We start from the raw sequence: 13,047 nt of genomic DNA on the forward strand, positions 1-13,047 counted from the left end.
AACAGGAACGCCCCCTTTGCATACATTATCCTTGGTGTAGGCATAATGTGGCGCAAGGGTTTACAAAGTGGTACAATGCATGCATTGCGCCACTTTGTAACTATGGCGTGGGGAAAATGCCACTTTAGCACCGCCTTAACGTAAAAAAGAAATGATGCTATAGCAGCGCTAAGGTGACGCTAGGGGTTCTTAAGTCTGCCCCGTAGTTGTTATTCCACTGCTAAAAAACCTATACTCGACCCTGTTAAGCCTGAGAAGCACTGCCCCTGATGCCTACTTGTGAGAAAACAGGGCTGATTGCAGAGGCCCCCTAACCTTTTGCCCCCATTTTCCACTTTTTGCTGGTGTCTTCCTGACTCTGATGGTGCCCTGGGTACTGCTAACCAGTCCCAGGGCCTGTGCTCTGTGTAAAATCAATATGCAAATTAGGGTAATTATAATTGGATAAGTTAACCTACCTATAAGTCCCTAGTATATGGTAGGGCATGTAGGTTTAGAGACCACAACATAGATAGTGCACTGCTGAGGTGCCCAGTGTCATTTTAAAGGCAGGCCTGCCTTGCCCGCTGCTTTTAAATTAAAGTTATATGCAAATTCGACTTTGGAATTAAAAGTAGTTCCAAAGTCCTAAACTACCTTATTTTTACATATAAGTCACCCCTAAGGTGTGCCCTATGTGGCCCTAGGGCTGGGTGCCATGTAACTATAAGCAGGGACCTTAGAAAAATAGTTTTATAAGCCCTGGTGAGGTAAAAACAGCCACATTTGTTTTTCCCTCATTGTAGTAAATGGCCTTTATAGGCTAGAATGGGGAGACTTTATTTTCATGTTTAAAGTCCCCTTAAATGATGGATACCAAGAGTTTGGTATCAAATTAATTGGTATAATAAACCCCACAACTTCCAGTTGTTGGATTTAATATAACTTGTTCAGGTAAAGAGTTTTAAACTTTACCTGAAAAGTTGCCAATTTCAGCCCTGCATTGTTTTTGCTGCTGTGCTCTGATTGGCCAGCCTCTAGCAGCCTGGCCAGGCTGCCTTGATGAGGTGTGAAGTGGCCTGGCTTCACACAAAGTAATGTGCCTGTGGGAGGGAATCTCCCCTCAGCAGATGGTGAGGCAGGAAGGGGGAGGGCTGCCAAACTGGTCTTCAAAGGCAGAGAAGGACATTTGGAGCAACCAGCAACACCCCCACATCCTGCAACCCCAGACAACTAGGTGCCCCCTTGATTAGATTAGGAGAGGGCAGGAGAGGGGTGTGTTTATGATTTTTAGCCACACCAATGGGTGGGCTCAGCCAGATGTAACCTCCAAAAATCAGATTCAGCCATGATGGATTTTTGGAGAATGTTGCCTCCTGGGATTGATTTTTGCCACACTTCCCAGGAAGTGGTCATCACAGGGGGAAGGACCCTGCACCTGATTGGAGAACCAGGACCCCCTTGCTTTTCACCCAGGAGCAAGGATAAAACTGGCAGACCTGCACCCACACCTCAGTTCCCTACCACATCCAAAAAGGAGGAACTACAGAAGAAGAAGGACTGCCCTGCTGGACCCCTGGCCTGCACCTGGAACCTGCACTCAGAAGGACTGCACCAGCTGCACACTTGGGCTTCACCACAAGAAGGACTTTGCCTGGCTTCAACTGGTTCAAGGAGGGACTTGTTTACAGGTGAAAAATTGCTAACCAGAGTCCCCTGCACCAACCCCTGAAGAAATCAACCAGCTAGCCACTGCCCAGTGGCCAAAAAGGAGTTTGCGCCAGGTGTATTCTGGGAGTTGTAGTCCGCACCCCCAAGGACCATCTCAGAACTTTTGGACCTTTGGGGTGAGCTGTGGACCTCAAAAGAACCTTAAAAGGACACCTGGGAGAAACCCCAGAAGTTTGGAGAAGTTTGGAGAACTTTTGAAAAAAAGCTCCATAGAGGGACCGACCCGCCGTGGCAACTCTAGCCGGCTTGCCTCAACCGCGACCCGGCCTGATTTGCTGGTTCGTCCTGGTAAAGAAAATCTCCAAAAACGAGACTAAGGGCCAGATGTATGAAAAGTTTTTGCACTCACAAACAGTGCGAATCGCAAAAATCGGCCGTTTGCGAGTGCAAAAATGTGGTCTGCGATGCATGAAAGGCATTCGCAGACCAAAAATAAGAAATCGCAAAAATTGCGATTTTTTGCGGTGCGACCTGGTTTTGCGAGTCGGTATTTCCAGTAGGAAATTGCGAGGCGCAAAATGCGATTCGCAAAATCCAACTTGCAAATAGATGCATCAAAAAATCGCAATTAGCGATTTTTCGCAGAATGGCATTTTGCACATGCAAAATACCACTAAGTGAAACCAGGTGGTAACCAGGTGCAACCCATATAAAGAGGCCCAGAATGCCACAGACTCTTTTCCACAATGGCTGCACTCTACGTCATGGTGAGGAGGATGAGGATCTTGGCAGGTTTGAGGAGAGGAAGGAGGAGACAGGAGCGCATTTTCAGAGTGCGCATTACACTATTTGACCTGACAGAGGAGGAAATATTTGAGAGGTATAGGTTGAACTCAGCCATGATACTTGATCTGATAGCTGAGCTACAACCCATACTGCAGCGCAGAACATTAAGGAGTCACAGCATACCCACCCATGTGCAGGTATTATGCTCCCTACACCTACTCACCTCAGGGAGCTATCAAGGGGTCATAGCAGCGGCTGGGGGGGTGCCACAAAGTACCCTCTCCAGATTTTTCAATGCATTTATCAACCCCATGCTAAGCAAACTCCAACAGTACATCAGATTCCCCCACACCCCACAAGAAATACAGCAGACAAAAATAGAGTTTTACCAGATAGCACAGTTCCCCCACGTCCTAGGTGCCATAGATGGCACACATGTGGCAATATGTCCACCATCAGTCACAGAGTATGTGTACCGAAACCGTAAATACCAACATTACATGAATATACAGGTGATATGCAATGCCTCCTATATCATAACTGATCTTGTGGCCAGCTACCCAGGGAGCACACATGATTCGTACATCTTTTGCCACAGCGGCATTCACACAAGACTGCTAGCTGGGGAGTTTGGTGAAGGATAACTACTAGGTAATGTCACTCTGTACACTGGTGCATAGATGGCAAACCCATGTCAGATGGCTGAGTTACTCATCACACCTTCTGTCCCTTCCAGGAGACAGTGCCTACACAGTGCGCACCTACATGATGACGCCCTACCTCAATCCCACAACACCAGCAGAACGGAGATACAATGCAGCACACAGGGCAACCCGCAACGTTGTGGAGCGCACATTTGGACTGCTGAAGAGTTGCTTCCGTTGCCTCCACAAAAGTGGAGGGGCACTACAGTACAGTCCAGAAACCACATGTAGAATAGTGGCTACTTGTGCAATCTTGCACAATATAGCTACAACCAGGGGCATACCTATAGAAATCAGTGACACTGAATCAGATGAGGATGACGATCCCATAAAACCTCTACAGCCAGCAGACAGGACCAGTGCAGCAGAGGGAAGGCAAAGGCGTGCCGACATCACACACAACCATTTCAGACGTGAGTATGAATGATAAAATTCCACTGACAACTGTACCTGTAGTGATAGTAATTTATTACCTTACGTCAGGTAATGAATTAGTGATAAATAAAGTAAACAGGTGATGTTAAAAACTAAAATTAACAAATGAACTGAGTCACGCACTATTACGTCATAGTGGCAACATCAGTGTAATTGCGGCAAGAGTCACTTCTCCTCCCACGCACACCACTCGGGTGCCCAGTTAACTCACTGGCACCTTGAATGTCACCTTCAGTGACAGTGCTGCGCCTGGCACTGCGCCGTCTGGTGTCTGCTGCAGGTACGGCAACACTACTGAGGCTAGAACTGTCCTCAGTGTCCCCCAAGGCTACCTCACTGGGAGTGGAAGATCTCTGTCCCATGACATGTTCAATCACATTTGTGATGTGCACAAGGCCCTGGACAACGTCCCTGCTGGTGTGTGCAGCCTCCACTTGTGCCGCCACAGCGCGACGGGCGATTTGTGCTGTGGAGTTCACCATCCTGTTGGAGGACCTGCAGTAGCTGCCAAACATTGTCCTGAATCGGTGTTCCTGTCTGCGCCGGCTAACCCTTTCATGGCGCAGCTCCTGGCAGAGGTCACGCACTGCACTAGTAAGGTCCCTAGTGTCCTCAGAAGCCTGCACCTGTCCCTCACGCAGCTGTGTGATGTTGGTATTCAGTGCGTCCAGTTGCAGATGCAGGCCCATCATGTGTCTGTTGTGGACTCGCAGGTTCCGGTCCAAACTAAGTATGCGCTTGTTTTGTAGGCGCTGCTGCTGCAACATAGCAGCCTCAAGGCCCCCGAACAAGGACAGACCTTCACCTGCCTCATGAGGTTGCTGCTGGGACTCTGTGGCACTCCTGCGTTGTGCTGGCTGACCCCTGCCCTCCAGTATCTGGCTGCGCCTGTCTGGTGCAGACAGTGTGCTTTGCCCTTCCTGCTGTACATCCGAGTCACCGCTGAAGTCTGGCAGTGGTAGTGCCCTGGGCCTGCAGCGCACAGTGGAGATGTGGAGAGACCCACTGGTGTTGGTGTCAGAGGGCTGCTGGGTGTCCGTCTCCCCTACACATGGACTGTGTGTGGCTGCTGGGCCTGGCCCACCTGCAACAACAATATGCAGCATGTCAGTTCTGTATGTTACATTATCTGTCTGACAATGGCAATAAAGGTACAGGTACTGCTCTACATGGTGTTGTGTGTGTTGTGTTACCTTGGGTGTCAGTATGCTTCATTACATTGTTATGCTACTGTCTGTACTAGTTTGTGGACCGCAACTCCCATAATGCATTGTTGTGCTGCTTCTAAGATGTGGACTGGACTACTTCACATTATATGCTAATTCCTAAGGGGCTTTTGTGCATACACATATTGAATTCACAAACAACATTGCACTTACCTTGGCTGGTACTCGGTTGACCGGAGGTGTCGATGTCTGTGACCCCTGTCACAGCTTCAGGGAGGAGTGTGGATTCCACCAGGTCCTCCAATGGTGTGGTTGGTGGTCCGCCACCTGTACCCCTGTGTAGGAGGCTGGACTGGCTTGTAGTGAGTACCAAGGGGTACTTGCACCTTGCACCAGGCCCAGTTATCCCTTATTAGTGTATAGGGTGTCTAGCAGCTTAGGCTGATAGATAATGGTAGCTTAGCAGAGCAGCTTAGGCTGAACTAGGAGACGTGTGAAGCTACTACAGTACCACAAGTGTCACTTGCACAATATCATAAGAAAACACAATACACAGTTATACTAAAAATAAAGGTACTTTATTTTTATGACAATATGCCAAAGTATCTTAGAGTGTACCCTCAGTGAGAGGATAGGAAATATACACAAGATATATATACACAATAGCAAAAATATGCAGTATAGTCTTAGAAAACAGTGCAAACAATGTATAGTTACAATAGGATGCAATGGGGACACATAGGCATAGGGGCAACACAAACCATATACTCCAAAAGTGGAATGCAAACCACGAAGGGACCCCAAACCTATGTGACCTTGTAGAGGGTCGCTGGGACTATTAGAAAATAGTGAGAGTTAGAAAATTAGCCCTCCCCAAGACCCTGAAAAGTGAGTGCAAAGTGCACTAAAGTTCCCCTAAGGACAAAGAAGTTGTGTTAGAGGAATAATGCAGGAAAGACACAAACCAACAATGCAACAACTGTGGATTTCCAATCTAGGGTACCTGTGGAACAAGTGGACCAAGTCCAAAAGTCACAAGCAAGTCGGAGATGGGCATGTGCCCAGGAAATGCCAGCTGTGGATGCAAAGAAGCTTCTACTGGACAGAAGAAGCTGAGGTTTCTGCAGGAACGAAAAGGGCTAGAGACTTCCCCTTTGGTTGACAGATCCCCCTCGCCGTGGAGAGTCGTGCAGAATTGTTTTCCCGCCGAAAGAATGCCAACAAGCCTTGCTAGCTGCAAATCATGCGGTTAGCATTTTTGGACGCTGCTGTGGCCCAGGAGGGAGCAGGAGGTCGCAAATTGGACCAGGAGGTAGAGGGGATGTCGAGCAAGACAAGGAGCCCTCTCAGCAGCAGGTAGCACCTGGAGACGTGCCAGAAACAGGCACTACAAGGATGCGTGAAACGGTGCTCACCCGAAGTTACACAAAGGAGTCCCACGTCGCCGGAGACCAACTTAGAAAGTCGTGCAATGCAGGTTAGAGTGCTGTGGACCCAGGCTTGGCTGTGCACAAAGGATTTCCGCCGGAAGTGCACAGGGGCCGGAGTAGCAGCAATGCAGTCTAGCGAGGTGAGGCAAGGACTTACCTCCACCAAACTTGGACTGAAGAGTCACTGGACTGTGGGAGTCACTTGGACAGAGTTGCTGGATTCGAGGGACCTCGCTCGTCGTGCTGAGAGGAGACCCAAGGGACCGGTAATGCAGCTTTTTGGTGCCTGCGGTTGCAGGGGGAAGATTCCGTCGACCCACAGGAGATTTCTTCGGAGCTTCTAGTGCAGAGAGGAGGCAGACTACCCCCACAGCATGCACCACCAGGAAAACAGTTGAGAAGGCGGCAGGATCAGCGTTACAGAGTTGCATTAGTCGTCTTTGCTACTTTGTTGCAGTGTTGCAGGCTTCCAGCGCGGTCAGCAGTCGATTCCTTGGCAGAAGGTGAAGAGAGAGATGCAGAGGAACTCGGATGAGCTCTTGCATTCGTTATCTAAAGTTTCCCCAGAGACAGAGACCCTAAATAGCCAGAAAAGAGGGTTTGGCTACCTAGGAGAGAGGATAGGCTAGCAACACCTGAAGGAGCCTATCACAAGGAGTCTCTGACGTCACCTGGTGGCACTGGCCACTCAGAGCAGTCCAGTGTGCCAGCAGCACCTCTGTTTCCAAGATGGCAGAGGTCTGGAGCACACTGGAGGAGCTCTGGACACCTCCCAGGGGAGGTGCAGGTCAGGGGAGTGGTCACTCCCCTTTCCTTTGTCCAGTTTCGCACCAGAGCAGGGCTAAGGGGTCCCCTGAACCGGTGTAGACTGGCTTATGCAGAATTGGGCACATCTGTGCCCAAGAAAGCATTTCCAGAGGCTGGGGGAGGCTACTCCTCCCCCCCTTCCTTCACACCATTTTCCAAAGGGAGAGGGTGTAACACCCTCTCTCAGAGGAAGTCCTTTGTTCTGCCATCCTGGGACAAGCCTGGCTTGACCCCAGGAGGGCAGAAACCTGTCTGAGGGGTTGGCAGCAGCAGCAGCTGCAGTGAAACCCCAGAAAAGGCAGTTTGGCAGTACCAGGGTCTGTGCTACAGACCACTGGGATCATGGGATTGTGCCAACTATGCCAGGATGGTATAGAGGGGGCAATTCCATGATCATAGACATGTTACATGGCCATATTCGGAGTTACCATTGTGAAGCTACATATAGGTAGTGACCTATATGTAGTGCACGCGTGTAATGGTGTCCCCGCCCTCACAAAGTCCGGGGAATTGGCCCTGAACAATGTGGGGGCACCTTGGTTAGTGCCAGGGTGCCCTCACACTAAGTAACTTTGCACCTAACCTTTACCAGGTAAAGGTTAGACATATAGGTGACTTATAAGTTACTTAAGTGCAGTGTAAAATGGCTGTGAAATAACGTGGACGTTATTTCACTCAGGCTGCAGTGGCAGGCCTGTGTAAGAATTGTCAGAGCTCCCTATGGGTGGCAAAAGAAATGCTGCAGCCCATAGGGATCTCCTGGAACCCCAATACCCTGGGTACCTCAGTACCATATACTAGGGAATTATAAGGGTGTTCCAGTAAGCCAATGTAAATTGGTAAAATTGGTCACTAGCCTGTCAGTGACAATTTAGAAAGAAATGAGAGAGCATAACCACTGAGGTTCTGATTAGCAGAGCCTCAGTGAGACAGTTAGTCACAACACAGGTAACACATTCAGCCACACTTATGAGCACTGGGGCCCTGGTGAACAGGGTCCCAGTGACACATACAACTAAAACAACATATATACAGTGAAAAATGGGGGTAACATGCCAGGCAAGATGGTACTTTCCTACACCATGGTTTCCGCAAGACTCCTTGCCACCCTCTCCTTTGCACGAGAGCGCAGGTCGTACCACCGTTTCTTTATCTCCTCTATGGAGCGCTGTGCCACTCCAATGGTGCAGATTTTTCCTTGAATGTCCAGCCACAACCTTCTTTTTTCGCTCTCAGGAACCTAGAGTGAAGATTTCCCAAACAGGAGGTCATGGCTCCTCACAACCTCTTCAGTCAGGACCTCCAGCTCCTGTTCACTAAATTTAAGCTTGCGCTTCCTCTCTTGCTTCTCCTTTGATATTCCTGGGATCTCCATCCTGGCTCAGGTGTGTCTGCTCCTGCTGAGTGCTGCTCTGTGTGGCTGGGCTGCTCTCTCTCAGGATGCTGGTTTGGGTGTGGCACCTGAAACTGCCTGGGATGACTCATTTCCTGCTGGTGATGTCATCAGGCTCCTCCAGGTGTGCATTCTCGAACTTTCTTGCAATTTGTGATTTTTTACGAATCGCAAAAAAAAAACGCAAATTGCGATAATGCAAATATTGTTACATGGCCAATTGCGACTCGGAAATAGCGATTTCTTAAAAATCGCTATTTGCGATTCGCAAGCTCCAGTTTTCATACATATGGCCCTAAGTCCGAAGGTAAAAAGTTGACTGGGACCTCCCAGCCAGCGTATCTGAGGAGGGCTCCAGGGACGTCGGATCAAGATCCAGGTTTACCCCGGTCGAAGGATTTTCACCTCGAAAAAACGACTAAGTCCGAAGGTAAAAATCTCCACCGAGGATTCCCGCGACGCGTATCCGGAGAAGGGTACAGGAGGTCGGATTAGACTGGCAGGTTCGTCCAGCTGAAGAAAATCTTCGAAAAAGAGACTAAGGGCCAGATGTAGGTAGACATAAAATTGCAAGTCGGAAATTGCGAGTTGTTGCAACTCGCAATTTCCGACTCGCAAAATGGTATCCAACAAGAAAAAGCGACTTCATTTTGCGACTCCCAAAGTCGCACCGCAGATTGCGAGTCCGCTGTTTGCGAGCTTGCTAAAAACGAACATGCAAATTGCGAGTGGGTGTCGCAAATTGCGACTGTGCCACAAATTGCATGCAGGTGCAGCAGAACACTCTGGAAAACACTTCCAGGCTCTTGATGATGACATCACAGCCAGGAAGTTTACTAATACACCTGGGAGGAGGGAGGACCACACCCATTTCCAACTGCTGAACAGCCAACAGGAGGAACAGCAGGTACAATGGAGGAGACAGCCAGAAAGAGAAAGAGAACATTTTCAGAAAAAGAACTGGAGGTGCTGACGGATGAATGCTGCCAGCACCATGATCAACTCTTTGGGAGAGCAGCCCTCAGTGTGCCAGAGCTGGAAAAAAGGAGGATTTGGACTGAAATCCAAGACAAAGTAAATTCCATGGGTGTGAGCCACAGGAGCATTGAGGAACTGAAAAAAAGGTGGTATGACCTGCGCTCCCGGACCAAGGAGAGGGTGGCAGAGCGCCTTCGGGAGATGAGGGGCACTGGAGGAGGACCATCTACCATACCACCACCCACACCCTTGGAGGAAAGAGTGGAAGAGACCCTGGAGCCAGAGGCAGTGTCCGGAATAGGAGAGCTGGACACGTCAGCGCCAGGACCATCAACCAGTGAGTACCATGAAACATGCATGTACACCCATATCTGCCATACCCCCACCCACCTAGTACACAGCAGCATGCACAACCAAAATAGCTCCAGTTCAGAGTAGCAACCACCAGCATGGTGCATTATGGGCAATGTAGTCAAGTAGGCAGCTGATAGGCAACAGTTTATTAGGAAGCATACAACAGATGGTAGATACTGACAGTGTGTTCCCTATGTCACACAGGTCTCCCACAAGACACCACCTCCAGCCACACCGTCCAGGGGCCAGAGGTCAGCCACCAGGCAGCACAGGACCCAGGAGCAGCCACCACAGGGACCTGCACCACCCAACCACAGTCCCCTCCAGATGCACCAGTGGTCATACTGGAGATTGAGGCAGCACCCGGTCCCAGCCACAGTGCCAGCGTACAGGACACAGATCCACCACTGCGTCGCAGGCGACGTGTCAATGTCCCTCCAGTGTCACAGGGAGAAGTAGGGGACGCCTCCATTTCCGCGGCAGAGGCTGCACTCATACATGGTCAGCGCCTGCATACAAGGCAAATGAGACTGATTTCAGGGGCCATGCAGCGCATGGAAAGAAATCAAACAACTGGGCTGCAACAGGTCCACACAGAGCTACAACACCTGAACAGCAATGTAGGTGACCTTGCGCTCTCAATCAGACAACTAGTGGCTGAACTTGTCACGGAGAGAGAGGGTGCAAGGCGCCGTGACCGGCAGCTAATCCACCGCCTAGACCGCATGGCTTCCTCCATCGTCCGCCTGGCGGTAAATACCACTGGGCTGTCACGTCACACAGTCAGCCGACAGGTGGACATGGGCCACTTTGCCAGCGATGTGGCTCGTGGGCTGGGACGCATAAGCCACGCAGTCGGCATGATGGAGGCACGACAGGTGGCCAGGGGCGCAGCAGACACGCCGCAAGACAGTGAGGAGGGCTCTACTATAAGTAGTGCATCTGCCACAGACACCAGGGTGTTGCGTAGTGGAAGTGCACAGCAGGGCACTGCAGACGCTCCAGGAACCAGCCATGCTGGGCATCCCAGACGTAGGGTGTGAGCTACGTACTGACATACAATGGGGGCACATGAGGTTAATGTGTCCTCATAGCAGGTGGACTTTTACAGCCCCTGATCAATAGTTTCTGTAAATAGTTTATTGGTTCACATCATTAAAGTTCTTGTTTGTTCCACTTCACACCTGGGCTCTTTGTGTGTGACATTCGTGTGTGTGGTGACAGTTACCACGTACCTTCCAAAGTATTGGTTTGCAATGTGGTCCCATCTCTGTCTGTCTTGATTTGCACTGCTTCCATCCCCATGATGGCGATGTGGTACCTCTTGCTCGTCATCCTCCGAATCTGGGTCTTCTGGGGTGAGATGTAGCCCACGTCTGGTGGCAATGTTGTGCAGTATAGCGCATGCGCCAACTATCTTGAATGCTGTTAATGGGGCATAATGGAGGGCACCTCCACTTCTGTGGAGGCATCTGAATCTTGCCTTCAACAGTCCAAAGGTCCTCTCTATAACATTTCAGGTCCTCCTATGTGCACTGTTGTATCGCCTCTCTGTCTCATTGCTGGGTGTTAAGTACGGGGTAAGTATCCATGGTCGTAGTGCATATGCACTGTCACCTGTTTGGCACAAAATGTACAATGTTAGCTGGGCATAGATGGGTTCCACATTGACCTGTGTGTATGTCTGCAAGGTGTATTCAGCTATACCTAGGAGGTATCAGTCTCCAAACTCCCCACGTTCTAGGCGTTGGTGTATCCCACTGTGCCTGAAAATGTAAGAGTCATGTGTACTCCCTGGAAATTTGGCTACCATGTCAGTGATGACATAATGGGCGTCACATACCACCTGGATGTTCAGTGAGTGGGTACACTTCCGGTTGCGGAATAGATATTCCAGATTTGCAGGAGGGCATCTTTGTATATCTGTCCCATCTACACACCCTATTACATGTGGGAAGTTGGCAATCCTGTAGAATTCCAACTTGGTGCTGTTGATATCTGCCTCATTCCTGGGTAGGTATATGTATCTGGACATGTGTGTGAGTATGGCATCTAGGAATGCTCTGAAGAACCCTGAGAGTGCACTTTGAGATACCCCACCTGCCACGGCAATGACCCCCTGATAGCTTCCCGAGGCCAAGAGGTGCAGTGAGCATAGCACTTGCACATGTGTGGGGATGGCGCTGCCGCGCACAGTCTGGCGTTGAAGCTGCGGATTGAGTAGATCTATTAATTCTAATATTGCTGCACTGCTAAGTCTGTATTTATCATATATCTCCTCCTCAGTTTGTTGGAAAAGTGTCTGTCTGGTTCTGTATATCTTCTCCTGTCTCTGGCTCCTCCTCCTCATCTGCTGTGCGGCGTGGGCTCTCCTACTCCTTGCTATCACATATATCTCCGCCATCTTGAGTAACCCAGGTGCCTTCTGGGTCTCCTTTTATACTTTGGTTCTGGTTACCACCTGCTCTGAGTTAGTGGTAAATTGGAAGTGCAAAATGGGCTTTTTGCGACTAGTCGCAATTTGCGAGTGGCTATTTCATATGGTTTGCGACTCGCAAATTGCGACTTCCTATTTGCGGGTCGCAAAATGGGGTCGCTATTTTTGCGAGTCGATATTGGCTCGCGTCGCAATTTGTGATTTGGAAATGGGATTTTTGCATCCAATTTCCGATTTTGCGGGCTTGCAAATTGCGATTCGGGCCATTTGCGACTCGCAAATGTTTGCTACATCTGGCCCTAAGTGTGAAGGTAAACTTTTAACCGAGGCCTCCCGCAGCCTGTAGCCGAGCAGGGCTCCATCGCGGTCGGCCTTAAACTTTGACTTTGCCCCAGTCGAGGTGCAACCAGATGACCCGATTGGCGCTTTTTGTTTCTAGGTGCAAAAAAAATAATAATTCTTTAAAAATTCATATCTCCGGTTCCCCTTATCTGATTTTATTCGTTTTTGTGTCATTTTAAAGATAAAAATATAAACTATTTTTATAAATTGGTTTTGGATTTTTCAACTGTTTCCTGTGTTTTATTTAATTACTGTTTTGTGATATTTGAATGCTTTGCACTCTGTCTCCTAAGTTAAGCCTTGACGCTCGTTGCCAAGCTACCAAGGATTGAGCTGGGTTTAATTTACTGAGACCTAACTGGACCTAAGTGGAGGTCAGTGGCCTATCGCTAAGTGTAGGTACTTACCTGCCCTTACCAATAACCCATTTTCCAACACTACTGAAGTGTTATCTAAATATAAAACATCAATAGGCAGATTAACTCCATCGCATCAGATTGCCATCCTCTACCCAGTACTGAGCCTGCCCTTCTTCTGGATAGGGGAGATTCATGTTTCATTCCTG

This window comes from Pleurodeles waltl, chromosome 2_2 (genome assembly GCF_031143425.1).
Source record: "Pleurodeles waltl isolate 20211129_DDA chromosome 2_2, aPleWal1.hap1.20221129, whole genome shotgun sequence".
Lineage (NCBI taxonomy): Eukaryota > Metazoa > Chordata > Amphibia > Caudata > Salamandridae > Pleurodeles > Pleurodeles waltl.